Consider the following 17,725-nt stretch of genomic DNA (forward strand, 5'->3'; position numbering starts at 1 on the left):
TTAAATATTGACTCTGTGTCCCCCACCTCACCCCCCAACTCCGAAGCACATTCCTTGACACTGAAAAAGAAACAGAAGCTTCAAATTTATTCTCAGTTCACTGAAGCCCAAGGAGCGCATTGCCAAAACAGACACTCATGGGACAAAATGGTGGTCCTTTGTAGTGTCCCTTCCCTGCTGCTGGCCTGGGAGGTGACTCAACCTCTCCCTGGAAACAGAGGTGAGTTATTAGAAATGTTGTCCCATGCTAAAAGCCAGTCCATTTAATCAAATCGAACAACAGTGAGCAAGGAAGCCAGAGGAGGGGGAATTAAAAAAAAAAAAAAATCCTGCTTCTCCTATGATTTTTGGGATCAATTCCAAGAACTTTCCTTTTCCCACTGCCAGCAGTACCCATCAATTTCCATAGTAACCAGCCCACGGCTTCCCAACTGGTTTAAAAGGGAGGCAGCATGCAAGCTGCAGACAGAAGCACATGGGGCATGACCCACACCCAGGCACGAATCCAGTGGCAGTTCAGTGTCTTAAACATATCTTCTTGCTTCTCATAATCCCCATGTGACTGATGGGCCTCTCATTTCTCCCTTCAAACTGATGCTGAGGCACGGAAGATTTTAGATTCTGGACTGACCAAACATTTTCTGATTCCTGATACAATCTTGGTTCAAGTCTCTTTGACATTAAAGCAATTATGCCTCCCCCGGCCCCTCTGTCCCCCCCACCATCATCACTAACCATCACCACACTGCATAAAAGTCTAAGAGCAAGAGAATCCTCTGGTGTGTGTGTGGGGGGGGGGGGGAGGAAATTGCAAAGATGTGGGAGTATCAATGTGAGAGTCAGGATAGGAAAGAAGAAGCTGTACTCCCCAAAGGAAAGAGCAGAAGATAAAGGAGCTAGTCTTATCTTTGTATAGATGGAGATTCATTAGGATGTGGAAGAAGGACTGGGAACAGGAAGAGAAGTCCAGAGGAGATTAATCAAATCAAGTGCACTGTAATCAGGAAGCCCAGAGTACATATCGGTGATTTTCAGCAGGGAGAGGGAAAATTTTTAGAATTGGGGGAAGATATTCTAATGATTTAAGGCCGTGAGTTCGATTTCTAGTACCACAACTCAGTGCCAGATATGATCCTGGGGCAGGGCCACTGATCTCTCTCTGGTCCATCACAACCAAGTGTGTGCCCCTGCAAAGGCTGCAAGCAAAAGGTGCACCCTATTCTGAGTACTGCAACCAAGTGTGTGAGTACTACAACCAAGTGTGTGAAGGTGGGGCAGTGCAACAACAAAAGGGAAGGAAAATGGAGGAATCAGAAGATCAGAAACACTAAGAATTTACACAGTAAATTGGGTGAAACAAAATGAACCATATAAAGAACAAATGGAAAAGAGCATATATATTAAATGCATATATTGTTCTGAATTGAAACACTATTAGGCTTCTCCAGAAAGCATCAGCAAGTTCTGTCACATTTCTGCAAGCTCTTAACTCTGAGCCTTAGTGTCAACGCCTTGGGCAAACCTTCTGATCTCTGTAAATATCCACTATCAGCTTAAAAAGAGAAATGAGAACTGCTAAGGCTCATTTCAAATGTGAAATTCTATTAGATCTATTTTCCTTCACACCTAAATTATAAACTAAGATGCTAAAGTCCTTTTCACACAAATAAACATCAACACAGGCATTTGTCTGTGTATACTGGGGTAAGAAATACTTGGAAAAGAAATACTTCCTATTTTTGTAGCCTAACACAAATATACACACACCAAAATAGCATCTGATTTAAAACTAATATCATAAGCTTGCCATAAGCATCCAGGGAGAGGGATGGGGCAGGGCAGAGGCAATTAGGACAGAAAAGAGATCACTATGGCAATGATAGTTGGCAATGGTCACTCTGAACAAGAACTTAGTGCTGAAAAGTGATAAAGGTATAGCACTGTAGCACTGTTGCCCCGTTGTTCATAGATTTGCTCGAGCAGGCACCAGTAACGTCTCCATTGTGAGACTTGTTGTTACTGTTTCTGGCATATCAAATACGCCACGGGTAGCTTGCCAGGCTCTGCTGTGAGGACGGGACACTCTCAGTAGCTTGCCGGGCTCTCCAAGAGGCATGGAGGAATCGAACCCGGGTTGGCTGCATGCAAGGCAAATGCCCTACCCGCTGTGCTATTGCTCCAGTCTGTACAGTTCAACATTTATTTAGTTTTACAGTAGCTCATGTTTGGGATTGTTAAAACTTCAAACTTGCCTTTCACAAGGACCTTTAATGTGTTGTCATTTATCTACATATTTTTACTTGCATTTATCGTGGGCACCGTGGTTTACAAACTGTTACTAGTAGGATTTCATACATGAACTACTCCAGCACCACACCCTCCACCAGTGTCCTAGTTCCTTTTCCCCACCTCCACTCTTTGTAGTAAGCTACCTACCAAAGACAGGGTCTCAGTTTATTGTCTTTGGGCATTTGCTATTCCCCCAGGCTGATTCTTTACATCACACTCACAAGAGAGATTATTCTCTGTCTGCCCCTCTCCTTCTAACTTCACTCAGCATGATACTCTGAAACTCCATCCACACTACAGCAATTTCATGATTTCATTTTTTTTCTTACAGCTGAGTGAGTGGTATTCCACTGTGTATATGTACCACAGTTTCTTTATCCAGTCACCTGTCCTTGGACACTTAGGTTATTTCCAGATTTTGGCTACTGTGAATAGTGCTGCAATAAAAGTAGGAGTGGTAGATGTCTTTTCTAAAGTGGGTTTTTTGAACCCTTGAAGTAAATACCCAGAAATGGAATTGTTGGGTCACTTGGAAGTTCAATTCCTAGATTTTTGAGAAATGTCCATATTGTTTTCTATCTTATCTTTAAAAGAATATGCTGCTTGTTATCTTTGGATGCCACTCTTTATAGCATAGGAGTAAAGGCATGAGAACCCTGATGGAAAGCTGGAAGCATACTCATCCATATATAAAAACTCATAAATTATTAATGATTTGTAGTTTTATCAATGACATATAGAACATAAGCTTTAATTCTGACCTTTGGCTTGAAAAGTGACTGTATAAAAAGTATAGTAACAAAGGTCAAAACAAAAAAAGGTTTGTGAGTAGTAGCAAATGTGCTAACAATAATACAATGCATAGGGAGAGTTTCATTATTTATCTCAGCTGAAATGTTCCCTTTCTAACTGTAGAAATAATATTGTACTACTCACAGAATATAGTTTTGCTCTAAATAAATTCTTTTTCCCAAAAAAGGATCATTTTATGATGTATAATCCCTTTCTAAATAATATACAAAGAATGGCTTTCCAAGAAATAAATATATATAAAATATAACATACACACACACACAGAGTTCAAATTTCAACAGTGAAAGAGTAGACAAGGACATGAAGAAAGAAAACCCATGTAGAGGCTCAGCCAGAAAGCCTTCCTGAGGAAATGAACTTGAACGGGTTTCAAAGGAGGACAAGGTGACTAACAGGTGTCGAGGAGAAAGGGAAATTCCAGGCAAGGGAAAAAAATGTGCGTAAAAGCTGCTTTGGTGCTTTCTCCAGAGTTAAAGTCACAAAGCCATCTGACGTGTGAGGAAGATGACTCGAGCAGTGAGGACAAAGGAAAGAGAGGGACAGTGTATCCGAGTCCAGCCTCTGAGCCCATGCCTTCTTTGGTTCTATCAGCCAAGTGCCTGCTTCCGCTCAACAGCACCCTAGCACTGAAGGATGCTTCAACCTTGCGAGGGGCCTGGCTTATTAGTCCCACTAGGCAGATGAAAAGATCATGCCTCAGAGATGAGAACAGGTCAAAGGTTTTAGAGATTAAAAGGAATATGCATGCACTACCGTGGGGAAGGAAGTCTCATTCAAAAATATTACAGTTCCTAAACATAATCGCTTGATAAAGTATTAAGTGTCTTTCTTGTCATGTCAGAAAAGGGGGATAAAGGGTGATAGACAAAAGACTCTGTCTTCTTTGAAAAGTGTTCCTTCTTTATCAAAGTTCTTTAAAGGAAATCAAAATAGGTGTTATACCCTCTCCTGCCCCAGAAGTAACTCTCAGTTAATTATCTATTCCCTCTGCCAGAGGTACCCATAATGAGGTAGGTGTTATGTAGAATATACAACACATTCCTCAGCCACTAGAACAGAGGTTAGCAGTTAACTAAGATGTTTTCAAACCTCAGAAGCACTTAGCACAACTCTCACAACAGTTTTGCTTCCAATGTACAGATTCTAATAATAACTAGTATCACTGTATCACTGTCATTCCATTGCTCATGGATTTGCTCGAGTGGGCATCAGTAACATCTCCATTCTGAGACTTGTTGTTACTGCTTTTGGCATATCAAATACACCACAGATAGCTTGCCGTGTGGGCAAGATACTCTCAGTAGCTTGCCAAGCTCTCCAAGAGGGCCGGAGGAATCGAACCTGGGTTGGCTGCGCACAAGGCAAATGCCTTACGAGCTGTGCTATCGCTCCAGCCCAATAATAACTAGTAGTTAAAATAATTTCTAACACTCCATTGCAATATTTGCTATATGGAAAGATATATTGGGCAGTAAAATATAGTCCAATATAAGCAGAATTTTAAAAAAATCTTCAATATCAAATATTAGGAGTTAATGAGGTTTGCCTGTTTGTAACAACTCTGTTCTTCATATTTATTTCCGGCCCTGTCCCATTTCTCTACACAGCACAACGGATTAAAGAATCCATCTTCGGCTGATGACAGTCACTTGTACAGAACAATTTGAGAATATCTACAACAATATACTGTGAGCTGAAAAAAAATGCAAGGAAAACACAGGTCATATATACAAAGTACAAAGTCAAGGACAAAAATATTCTCTGCAACCCCATTTTTTAAGGAGGAGCTTCAGGAAACAACGCAAAACATCAGCTATAGGAAATAAACTAGGACATATTTCTGTAACAAATCTACTTAAAATTAGGCAGCAGGTAAAAAGTATAAATTAGACTCATATAAATATGGAAAAATCCCCAAAGCACATTAATGAAAAAGTTGCAATACAAACCAATTATGTGATTTTGAAACACCATGCCATATTTTTGTATTATGAATGAAAAAAATTTTTTAAAAAAGCAAATGGCTGATTTCCTCCAGGGAGATAGTAGGGGAACATACAAAGAGGAGTTGGGAAATAAACCTTAGAGGCTCAGTCACTACTTTTTTGTTTGTTTTTTGGGGGGGCGACACCAGGCAATGCTAATGGCTTTCTCCTAATTCCGCTCTACGTTGCTCCTGGTGATGCTCAGAGGGACCATGAGAGGCAGGGAACTGAACCACAGCCAATCACAGGCAAGTCAAGCACCTTACCCACTGCATATTCAAAATGAACTATAAAAGCATCTCACCATAATTTATAGTGTTAAGTGCTTAGTATAGACAAAATGTGAAACAAAGGTAAAATCTTAGGGCTTGATGGACCAGAGAGGCAATGCAGTGAGGTCTGCCTTGATACAACCGAGTTAGGTTCAGTTCCCAGCACCCCATAAGGTCTCCTAAGCAACACCAAATGTAGCACCCAGTTAAGGAAGCAAAACAAAACAAATAAAAAAACACAACAAATCTTGGGGCCCAAAAGAATAGCACAGAGGCTTAGAGCACAAGCATATGGTCACAAGTTCTAACTGCCTCATGCACAGAGCACAATTCTGGCAGCTCTACTGTCTGTGATCCCTGTTGCCACAAGGAATTTCAGGCTGCACTTACAGTCAGGAGTGCATGTGTACCACAAAGGAGAGTGGCGCTCAAGAAGCACCACAACCAGAAAAGGGTGCAAGCACCAAGGGCAAGAATGGTGGCCATGACAGTAAGTAAGTGCTGTGAACAACTGTTCACAACCTGACTGTTCCATTTCTTAGGGAAAATAAATGAACTTACAATTCAATAGAGTGATATCACCAATGTAACTCAGTAGCTTGAAGAGGGAGGGAGGGACAAAGGGAAAGGAAAAAAAAAAACAGGCACTTCTATGTTGGCCAGCACAAAGCAAAAAGCTCTCTCTAGATAGTAAGTATTAAAAATTTATTACTAATCACCTGTTATTAGCTCAATTAATTTTCTACATATAGATCCAAGAAAGAAATAGGTGGCAACAGCAGCAGAATATTGCCTTGTAACTACAAAAGCTCTAAAGCAAGAACATGCCCAGAGAACTCAATACAAGGACCAGCACCATCAAATTCTCAAACCCAGTCCATTTCTCAAACCATTTATTACAACTGACTGGGGGTTAGCAGTGGGGCAAAGTCACTAGCAGATAAGTTACTGAATTAAGTTACAAACCTTTTTTTAAGAAAAATTACTCACTGGAAAAAAAAAAAAACAATCCATTAGTTCTTCAGCAACCACTCATTATTTAATCCACTAAGGACTCATCTGGAGTAGCAATCAGTCCATTTTTATTAAGAAAACCATTATGGGAAAAACACAGAGCAAGCCATTTGCAGAGACAAACAATGGTTCAGGAAACATCTCCTGCTTTGAAGAGGCTGATGTCATCAGGAAGGGCGACATGCCAGCCCCTCCAGTGCTTTCTTTCAGAGACCTTGGCATTCGTTATGCAGAAGTAGCCAGTAGCTTCCTTGTTCAAGCCCAGAGTATTTATCTCTACAATCTCTTGCTAAAATGTCATTTCAAGAAAGTCAGGATAAAGCAATCTTGCCAGGGGGCACCGAGACAAGACTGGGTAGACTTCCCCACACTTTCAATTTCACTCACCAACGTGGTTTTCATTTCCCCATGAAATTTTAATAAGATTCATGCAAATCCTAGTGAAAATACTATCAACCTCTTAGGTTCTGACAAACATGACGGTCCAGGCCTTAAAATAACCCCAACCACTAAGTTTCCCAAGTCCTTTCAGAAACATTAAGTGTGTCATGGAAGAGGATATGCAACTGTCCCACAAGCGTTACCTCTAGTTTCACCCTGTGACCAGCTCCCGGAAGTCAGATGTGCAACAATGCTTGCACCCACCCCGTTGCAGGGCAGATAGAAGCAGACCACTGCACAATCCCACTCTGACCTCCACACACACCCCCACTCAATTCAAATGCATCTGTCTCTACTTACTGATACCTTGTTTATTTAGACTTTTGTTCAATTGACTATGACAAATTTCTCATTTATTAAACAAAGTGGGTGAAACTGTCTCATTATAAAAAAATATATATATCCTATCGGAGCCAAGGACAGCAGTTAAGATGAGTGTGTTGTACATGGCAGACTTCTGAGTCTGCTAGACAGACATACAATCTCCTGGCCACCACCAGGAGTGACCGCTGAGCATAGAAGGAAGCTATACCTATTAACATTGGTTCTACTTGTTCTTATAATAAATTAAATGAATTTAAAACAGACAACTCTTGGGGCTGGTGAGAAAATACAGTGGGCAGGGTGCGCGCCACAAGCAACCAACTTGGGTTTAATCCCTGGCACCACATATGGTCACCCAAACCCCATCAGGAGTGATCACTGAGACTAAGTCCTTAGCACACAGCTAGGTGTGTGGCCCTGAAACCAAAATATATAAATAAGGCAACTCGTAAAGCCCAGCAGGTAAGAATATGACTCAGTGCATGCCTTGCATGTAGAGGCCTGGTACCAAAACAAACAAACCAAAAACATGACTCTTTATTTGATGTGGACAACTGTATTCATATGCTGGATAATATAAAGGTAAAATTCAGTGGGAGTAAATCATTCTTACTCAAGAGAAAAAAGTATGAGAGCATTAGTAAATGGGAGTAGTCATGTTACAGTTTTAGAGGCTTGTAAAAAAGTCTGTTAGGCAAAAAGATTTTATATCATTTTCTTTTTTTCTTGTTTTGTTTGTGGGCCACACCCTGCTGTGCTATGATAGGCCTACTCCTGGCTCCAAGCTCAGGGACCACTCTTGGTAGGATTCTGGGGCCCACATGGGGTACCAGAGATCAAATCTAGGTCAGCAGCATTGTTCAATGCAAGCGCCCTATCTGCTATACTATCTCTCCAGCCCCTGTAATTTTTTATTTTTTTAAGAACAAGTAAAAGGATGATTTTCAACCTTATAATAACCAAAAAGATGTTTTTAAATAAAAATTTAAGTATATGAAATAACTCTGAAGTGAACTAAAGACATGCCAAACTCAACTCAAATGAGTCATGACCAAAGATTAAAAAATAAAAAAAACCTCAGCAATTGTCCCTTTACCACTGCAAATGTTTAGTATTTTCATACTGTGTTACAATCAACATACAGTTAATGATATTTCATCTAAGTATCTGACAAAGTTGTCTCTTTTATATCGTCGTACCAGTACAAAACTTCAATTTAGGTTCATCTACAGAATTTAATACATCTACTCAAGCTTAAATATTTGAAATTATTATGTAGTTTACTTAATATTTAATTTACTGTTGGGACAGAGAGACAGTATACAGGAGGTAAGACACTGCCTTCAACATGGCCAACCTATATTCAATCTCTTCACCCCAGATAGTCCCTGAAGCACTACTAGGAGTTATCCCTGAGCTTTGAAGCTCTGAAGCCCGAAGTAAGTCCTGAGTACAACCAGGTGTGGCCCACAACTTAATCTAAACCCAAATTTTTTATTATTTACCATCTTTGTCATAAATAGTATTTGTTAGGATAATAAAGGGGTCAGATCATAATTCTACAAGCTAGATAGTCAGAGAGGAAACAGGCGCGTGCATATGTACATCTTGGGAAGGGGAGGTGCAAGGGTGTATATGTGTGTGTGTGTATGTGCATGAGTGTCTATATGTGCACACACATGTTCACATGTGCACCAGGGATTAAACTCAGAGTCTCACATGTGCTGTTTTCACTGTTATACAGACCTCTGAATCTGCAAGATGGATGGCCAATGTAAGGCATTATGTTGCTTAAGTTTCTTGATAGCAACACAAAAAACACCAAGAAAAACCCAGAAGAACTTGACAATATGCATTTTTCCTTTTTTTATACTTATAAATGATGAGAACGTCTCATAAAATATCCATAAGTACTCTTTCTCTCCGGGGATGAAGGGCGCGGTGGCCGCCATATTAAGACGACCACAGATGGGATTTACGACAAAAACTGCAGCAAAAGGACACGAGGGTGCTCTTGGGAAGGTGGGAGGCACCGGCCCCTCCCACCGCCGAGATGTGATCCCGGGGGCCACACGCATGTGCGGCCTCTCCGCAGCTGTACAAGCGTGAATCCAGACCCAGCAAAACCTTTTTCGGTGTGAGCAACTCCTCGCAGAATGTCTCCAGCCTGAGAACCAAGCCTCGGCCCCGTGCCCGCCCAGGAGGGGAAAGGTATTTCTCTCTCTTGCCTCTTTCTCTCCGGGGATGAAGGGCGCGGTGGCTGCCATATTAAGACGACCACAGATTGGGTTTTCAAGCCTGCAATTATCTAATATCTGGAAGAAATCTCCCTGGACTTCTTGTTAAAGTACAGAAATTCAAAACCGCGCGGCCACGACCTTATTTGTTTTCACAGTAGGTCTGAATCTAGTGGGGTACTCCTAACAACAATAGTGAGGTTTGTGTTGAAATATTGAATGTAACCAAAGTAAACAGAATGTAAAATGAAACTTATCAGTTACAAGGTAGGGGGTGGTGGGGCGGGATGGGAGGTGTACTGTGTGGGTTTTTTTTTTGTTTTTTTTTTTGGTGGTGGTATATGGGCACTGGGGAAGGGATGGTTGTTTCAGCATTGTATAACTGAGACCTAAGCCCGAAAGCATTGTAATCTTCCACACGGTGATTTAATAAAATTAAAAAATATATATATCCATAAGTAAATGTTTAGTTGTTTAACCATACCTAGAAACTAAAATTCCCAATGTTATTTTTTCATTTTCAAAAAATAAGAAGTTAAGAATTTCTTTTTAATCTCAATTATTCTTCCATTAAAAGCAAAATCCTAGGATACAATAATCAAAGTAGAAAAAAAGACTATTTTAAATATAACTTACTTTACCTAAGAGCATATATTTCTATGTAAGGAAAATAAAAAGCAGAAATACAATATTTGGAAAAATTACCTGAATGTTTTCATGCATAAAGCATTTAAATTAGAGATTATAAATTAATAGTATTCTTTCTTGCTGGGTATTTCGAAAGAAAGCAACCTTGCACACGACTGAACCATAGATAGGATCACTCCCTGGCACCCCGTATGGTGCCCCGAGCACTGCCATGAGTTAATTCCAGAGTGCAAAGCCAGGAGTAAGCCCTGAGCATCACTGGATGTGGCTCCCAAACCAAAAACCACCTCAGGCCTTTCAAATGGCTACAAATTATAGCGATCTAAAAGTCTTTCTTGGATTCCACCTCAATTAAAGAAGCAAGACTCTGAAAATGGTCAAATACATGTACCAGGAAGAATTTCTAATGTGTTTTTAAAACATTTTCAATGATAACCATTCCCTGATTTCTCTTACTGAAATTCAAGCATGTTCAGAAATAGTGAGCCATTATTAAAAAACACTCCAATTACTCAGCAGGCTTCAAAAAGAAGCCCTCAGACCTGCACAAAGGTTTATTAAAGAGGTGAGATGCTCAGATAACCTTGCTCATCATTTGTAGGATACCCTGAAGTGCTGACTCCTTAAGGCAATTTTCTTGTGCTTCTGAAAAAGCAGCAGATTAAAAAAAGAAAAAGAAAAAGAATCTCAAGATCTTTGCTTCTACCTCTGGATGAGATGAAGGCTAAGAACAAAATAACAAAAACCCAACACCTTTTACAACACTGAAATTCCTATCTGAATTTAAGACTCTAATAGCATTCTCAGCCTACAGAAATATGGCTCAGTCTGAATTAAATGTCAGAGAAAATGACCCAGCTCCACAACTAATTTCCAAAAGAACATGATGCCACAGACTCTTCCCAGGTAGACTGGTCCAGCCTGAGAACTCTGAGGCCTTCTTGGAACAGGGACAGGGAGGGGGGGTGACGTGGGGGGAGGCAGAGGAGACAGGGCACGCAGATACTCCCTTCTGCCGGAAGGCACAGCAGCCTGCAGCTATACCCCACACCCTCTGACAAGGACAAAGCCCAGCTTCACAACTAAACCTCATCAGACTGTGAATACATAATACCTCTAAATTTCACAGTACTGCCAAGGATCACAGCAAATTTAATGTGAAAGTTGCATAAAAGACCTGCAAGCTCAATGAGCCTAAACAATAATCCAGAAGGCTCAACGAGCACAACCTGATCTTCAGACAATACAATGACTTTAGTGGGATCATTGGGAGACATAACAATTATCACAAATTCATTTTCATTGATCTAAGTTTTGATAATTCCATTTGCCTTCGTGTTTTTCAGTATAAGCATGGAATTCCAAAGTATATACAAATTCATGAGGGTCCTAAACAAGGATTCTTATTTAGAGTATGAATTGAGAGATATACGCCCATCATCCTTTCAAAATACTGAATTTACTGTAGAAAAGACATAAGTATGCAACAAAAACACTTAGGTAGCCAAAATTAAAACTACCCTAACTACTTTATTTGTAAAGTAAATTTAGAAATCAATCATCAAAATTTCAGGAGTCTTCCCTCATCTCAATTTCCATTTCCGACTCTCAACAATAAAACAATGATGGGGAAAATAATAAAACAATGATGGGGAAAACAAATGGGGAAAATTATGCATGATCCACATTTGGCAAATTAAAAATCTGCATTAGGTAACAGGTAGAAAAATGAGTTTTGTAAAACATGCACTTCCCTTAGTAAGACCTGATGCAATATCATCAACTCACCTTATTCCACTTGAAAACTAGTAGTAACTCTTGCTTTTGAGTCCAACTTGAGGTAGTCTCTCAGAACCTGGATTAAAAATAATTATGAATGTTAGTATATACAGCAAGATTAATAAAAGCACAGCAGGTAGGGTGTTTGCCTTGCACTCGACCGACCAGGGTTCAATTTCTCTCGGAGAACCCGGCAAGCTACAGAGAGTATCCAGCCCGCATGGCAGAGCCTGGCAAGCTACCCGGCATATTCGATATGCCAAAAATAGTAACAACAAGTCTCACAAGGGAGACGTTACTGGTGCCTTCTCAAGCAAATCAATGAATAACTCGACGACAGTGCCGTTTACCTATATATATATAAAACTGTACCTCAATATAAGAGAGGAGGAACTCCTTGCTACAAATCAAATCATAATTGCTATATTTTAACACTTTAAAAACATCTCTATTATGTAATCTCCTTGTGATCAATTTAATGCACATTTAAATTTAAGCCAACTAAATTAAGTTGCTGCCATCTAGCAGATTTTTAAATCCGGCCAATTAAGCCTCTAAGCAGATTGCTGGCCCAGGGCCTCATTCCATATACAGTGATGACCAGAAGTCGGGAGAAACTCAGGAGTCTGTATATATGAGAAATCCTGCAATAAAGCAACTTTGATGAAATCAACCTGTCACTTGCATATAAGAACAAGTGTTTAGAACCTATGGATCTCAACAAGGGTTAACTCTACCTCAAGGGACAATCTTAAAATGTCTGGAGACATTTTTTTTGTCGACATAACTGGAAAAAGAGTTGTGTACTGGCATTTCAGAGGAGGTAGAAATTAGAGATGTTGATAATCATCCTACAGTGCACAGTCATTTATCCCAAATACATAGTTTATCCCAAAGGTAGGATAAAGTAGATGGAGAGATCCTGTGAAATAAACATAGGGCCCACAGCATCTTCACTACAGAAAGACTATGAGAAAAGTCAGAAGAAGCCAGAAAAATAGTGATCTCTCCCAAAAGACAGCATCTAACAAACCAAATGGCTGAGACCAAAGCCACGCTACAAAGAAAAGAAAGTCCCCAAATTACTAGGGCACAAAAATATTTGTGCATAAGATGAGATTTAATCCCCTACCTCCATTTTTCTAACTGATCCTTGAATAAATATTCATGTAACAGAATTTAAAAATATAAAACACCCCGTTTTTTCTCTCAGCAGTAAAACATTCTGCTCAAAAAAAGGAAGGTTGCTCAATTTCCTGTCAAAGGAATTCGGACGCCACCTACACTGTAAATGCAGCGAGAAGAAAAAAAAATGCTAAAGAAAAGACTGCATGTGTGGGTGTGTACTAAGTGCCATGTAACTACCCCCCAGATTTTTAAAAAGCTTCCCTTGATCATTCTGAGAAATATGAAAATCAGTGTTTCTGCTAAAGAGAAGTTTATCCCTTCAATCTAAGGAAGGAAGCAAGTGCAATGAAGGATTTCATTTCCTTCAGTGCAGGAAAGCAAGGGTAGCAGAGGGAGGCAGCCCCATGCCTGTTCCCATGATTTTCTACACTATGGGGAAAGGCAGATTCTACCAGACAACGACAAGTCCTACTCTCAAGGCATGCCTTGACAACTAGCCTTCACCCAAAGCTACTCTAGACATTCCACACCATACAAATTTTTAGACAAGGAGAAATCTATCCATATTCACTACTAATCACTGACAAAACCAAACATGAGCTAGTAAGAAAATGAATTAGTACAGCATCAAATTTGCTAATCTCTCAAATTCACTCACAAAAGCATACAAGGTCCAGGAAGATTATGAATTAGTACAACATCACACTTGCTAATTTTTCAAATCCCCGCTTGTACTCTTTATACTTCCTGAAAACTAAATTCTAAGATAGGAGTCAACCAGCTCAAAACTTCTTACTGAAACATGCTCAGAACTGAGGTGGGGGTTAGGGGTTGGTGACTTAAGCAGCTGACCAGCAAGCTGAAGACAAAAGAATAGCATTCACAGAATGAGTTGAAATTAAAGTATATTAGAATTAAATACAATATTATCATTGACTTAAAATACCACCATGCCTATTTCTGTAAACCATACTTTACACTGAAAGAAGCAGTTGTTTTTTTTTTTTGCAAAGGCAAAACTGTGCAGTATAAGAATGTATAAATGAGAGCTGGGGAGAGGGCTTGAGTAAGGTCAGAAAGGACCATAAAACAAAATGCCTTTAAATGGTAACAAGTATACCAGAAGAGAAATCAAAATGCAACAGGAAGTCACACTGATAATCCAACTTTGAGACAAGATCACAGGAAAAAAAAACAACTTTAAAACAAATTACTTGTCTGATAAGGTACCAAGTTTGAGTTGCTAAATCAATTAACAGGATGGGGTGAGGGAGGTGGCGGTGAGGGAGGTGGCAGGAGTCCTTTTGTCTCTGTTGTTTTCTTGAACTCTGACCAATCCACCAAAATGTTTACAAAACCAGCATAAATGACTTGACTTTCCTAAATTACTTGAGAGTAAGTCATCAACCTGTTGACCTGTCACCTCTATAGACCTTAGTGATCAGAAAATTTTCAAAGGGCATTCTTCTACAAAACCATGATGTGACTTCATTAAAATCCAGAAATTAGCAAATATAGTACAACGAGACCACATGTAACCCTTTCCAAGTATCTCAGTAGCTTCCATTTTAGAGTTAGAGTCTAATCCAGCGTCTTATACTGCATTCAATCTTGTCATCTCATTAAACTACTTCAATGAGGAATTCCTTACACCTTTCCTCAAGATCCATGACCTTGAAAATTTTCAAAATTCAAAGCCAGACTTGTTGAGTGCTCTTTGATCTGGGATTGACTTAAAGGAAGATAAGCTCTTAATTCTCAGGCGAGATACCAAAGAGGAATTCTTCCCACTATATTCCATGAGACATTATGTCTCTTTCCAGAGTTCCCCACTGTACAGCTATCTTTTCCACTCGCTGTTAGAATATATTTCGTTTTTAATTTTTTAAACGACAGAAACATCCCATTCATCCACTAATTTCCATCCAGTACTTTTTAATAATTTTTTATTTGGGGGCCCCTTCATTGGGGAAATGCAATGCTGGGGGCAGAGCTGGAGCCCTGCACACACAAGGCATGTGTTCTATCTCTTGAGCCGCATCCCCAGTGCTTCACTCAGTACTTTTAGAGTCTTTTGATAATTCTTGGCAAAATTAATTATTCTATAGTGGTTGCCAAAAAGCAATTTTCTAGTCTGATAATTTCTACTGTTTTAGTAGGGAGAAATGAATTTAGAAACAAAGAACTGTGTGTGCTAATTGAAACTGGGTTGCAGTCATGCTCCCTGGCCAACTAAATGTAGCCAACACATTTAAACATATACCTTCCATCTTTATTTCCTCCTGCCTCTATCTACGAATACTAAAATACACCAGCTCACACAGATAATGGAGACTTCTACTGTAAATACAGCAGCAAACCTTTATTTAGCATGTTACTATTACATTCCATGGGCTACAAATTCTGGCTCTATTTAGTCACTAAATAAAATCTCTCAAGGGACTCTGGTAAAATCTTATTATCATTTGTTTTTATTGTGTTGAGCTTTGAAATCAGGAAACAGAGGAAAGACAAGCAGCAAACTATTCATGAAATTTCAACACTCCTGAGAATACACCCCAAGGGTGCAAAAGCACAATACAGAAAAGACATCTGCATTTCTTTGTTCAGTGCAGCACTATATACAATGGCAGAAAATATGGAAATAACCCAAATGTCACTAACAAATAACTGGATAAAACAACTGTGGTACATATACACAAGGAACTACTACTCATGCAAATGGGATACTAATCATGCAATTTTCTACATTGTGGATGGATTTGGAGAGTATCATGTTGAGTGAAATCAATCAGAGGGAGAGGAAGACTCAGAATGATCTCTCATGGTATATAAAGAAACTTTGATGGGGAATATCAAATGCCCAATGGCAACAGATATTAAGAGCAAAAGAACTGGTCTTCAGTAGGAAACTTGGTATTTGAGCCAGTGCTGTGGGAAACAAAATAGAAAAGGGAACAGTAGGACAATGGGAAAGAGAAAAATTACCTGCCACAGAGGCAGGCTGGAGGTGGGAAGGAAACTGGAGACACGGGAAGAAAGTAGTGGACCCTGCTGAAGGGATTGGTGTTGAGACAATCACTGTATCACTCTCATCCCATTGATCATCGATTTGCTTGAGCGGGAGCCAGTAACGTCTCCATTCGTCCTAGTCCTGAGATTTTAGCAGCCTCTCTTTACTCGTTCTTCCCAGCGGTGCCACATTAGAGGCTCTTTTAGGGTAAGGGGAATGAGACCTATCATTGTTACTGTATTTAGCATATTGAATACTTGAGCTTGCCAGGCTCTGCCATGCGGGCAGGATGCTCCCGGTACCTTGCCAGGTCTCTGAGAGGGAGAACTAGGCTATAAGAGGTCATGCTTATAGACTATAACTAGGCTATAAGAAGCTCCATAGTTGAAACAATATACACCTGAGACAATCAGAATTATCTTTTTAATTTGCAATTTATGGTGACAATAAAAAAATACATTTTTTGGCGCATATGCTGCCTGAGCCCATGTGCTGCTTGTGCCATGTGGCCGAGCACATGTGTCGCCCGCATCTCCCCCCTTGAGATGTGTACTTTCATGCTTTCGTGTCCAGTGCTAGGATGTGTGTAGAGCTCTCTCCATCTTTGGAGGAGCCCGCGTTCTTTCTTGAGCGAGTTACTCCTACTGGTTTTCCTTTTCCACTTATCCCTTCCTCCTTCCCTAAGACCTTCTAAATAAAGTCTGTTATTTCACTGCTAAAAAAAAAAATACATTTTTTTATTTAAAAATAATAATTTAAGTCTAGTCTACCACTCTCACAAATTAGCCAAACTCCAGTGCCAAACTTTTCTTTCTAAAGAACCCAAAGAAAATTCTATAGAAAAAAGGACACAGGGAAAACCAAAGTGTGTCAAAGAAATAGTATAGAAGTTAAAGTTTTTTGCTTAGCATTGGGCTGACCTGGGTTCAACCTCCAGCATCATTTATGATCCCCCAAGCACATCCAGGAGTGATCCTTAGCATAAAACCAGGAATAAGTCCTGAGCACAACCAAGAGTGGCCACAAGACAAAAACAAACCCCGAGGAGATAGGACAGTGGGTAGGGCACTTCTTTTACACATGAAGTCTACCCAAGCTTTCCTAGGACCCCGTGTGGTCCTCTGAGCCCACCATAAGTGATCCCTGAGTGCAGAGCCAGGAGTGAGCCTTGAGCACTGCCGGAGGTAGCCCCGAAACAAACAACAACAACAAAAAAGCCATAAGCAAGATAATGCAAAATAACTAAGAATTTATACTTTTCATTTTACTCCCTGAAACTGTTTATATTATATGAGAAGGGCTGAAAAATACAAAATTATCTTGTAAATACAATAGCATTTGAGAAGCTTAACAGAAAAATTAATTTTACTAGGTGAAAAAGGAAGACATTGAATAGATTGCTTTTTATTTATAAAATTTCTTAGTAACTTTATTTATTAAAAATCGTTAGATACTGATTAAGTTGTATCCGCATTAGGAGATAATTTAGGCTAAAGAATTTCTGAATAAAAATGATAAAGTAAATAAATTCATCTCCTAATGCGGATACAAGCTTACTTCTTTCATCTTAACCTATTAAGCTTACCTAATCAAACAAAGTTTTCCTGAAAATCAAGGAATAGGCCAATTTTAAAATAAATCTGAAATTTTGAAAAAAGAAAAGAAAAATGTACTGCTTCAAAAAAAAATACTGGCACATATTAAAGAATCATTGTGAACTCACAGATAATTTGGGGTAAAAATCATTATGCCTCTTTGAAAAATAAATCCTTCTAAGCTAAT

The 17,725-nt window shown here is 39.5% G+C and overlaps 1 protein-coding gene across 1 annotated transcript in view; it reads right to left on the reverse strand.

The window, feature by feature from the left end:
• The window catches only part of SIPA1L1 (signal induced proliferation associated 1 like 1), a 356,124-nt gene that overhangs the window by 256,128 nt on the left and 82,271 nt on the right, over positions 1 to 17,725 (reverse strand). The window contains exon 3 of the mRNA XM_055133895.1: positions 11,812 to 11,878. The gene's annotated coding sequence lies outside the window, so the exon portion shown is untranslated. The remainder of the gene's footprint in view (positions 1 to 11,811; positions 11,879 to 17,725) is intronic.

Source organism: Sorex araneus, chromosome 3 (genome assembly GCF_027595985.1).
Source record: "Sorex araneus isolate mSorAra2 chromosome 3, mSorAra2.pri, whole genome shotgun sequence".
NCBI classification, from domain to species: domain Eukaryota; kingdom Metazoa; phylum Chordata; class Mammalia; order Eulipotyphla; family Soricidae; genus Sorex; species Sorex araneus.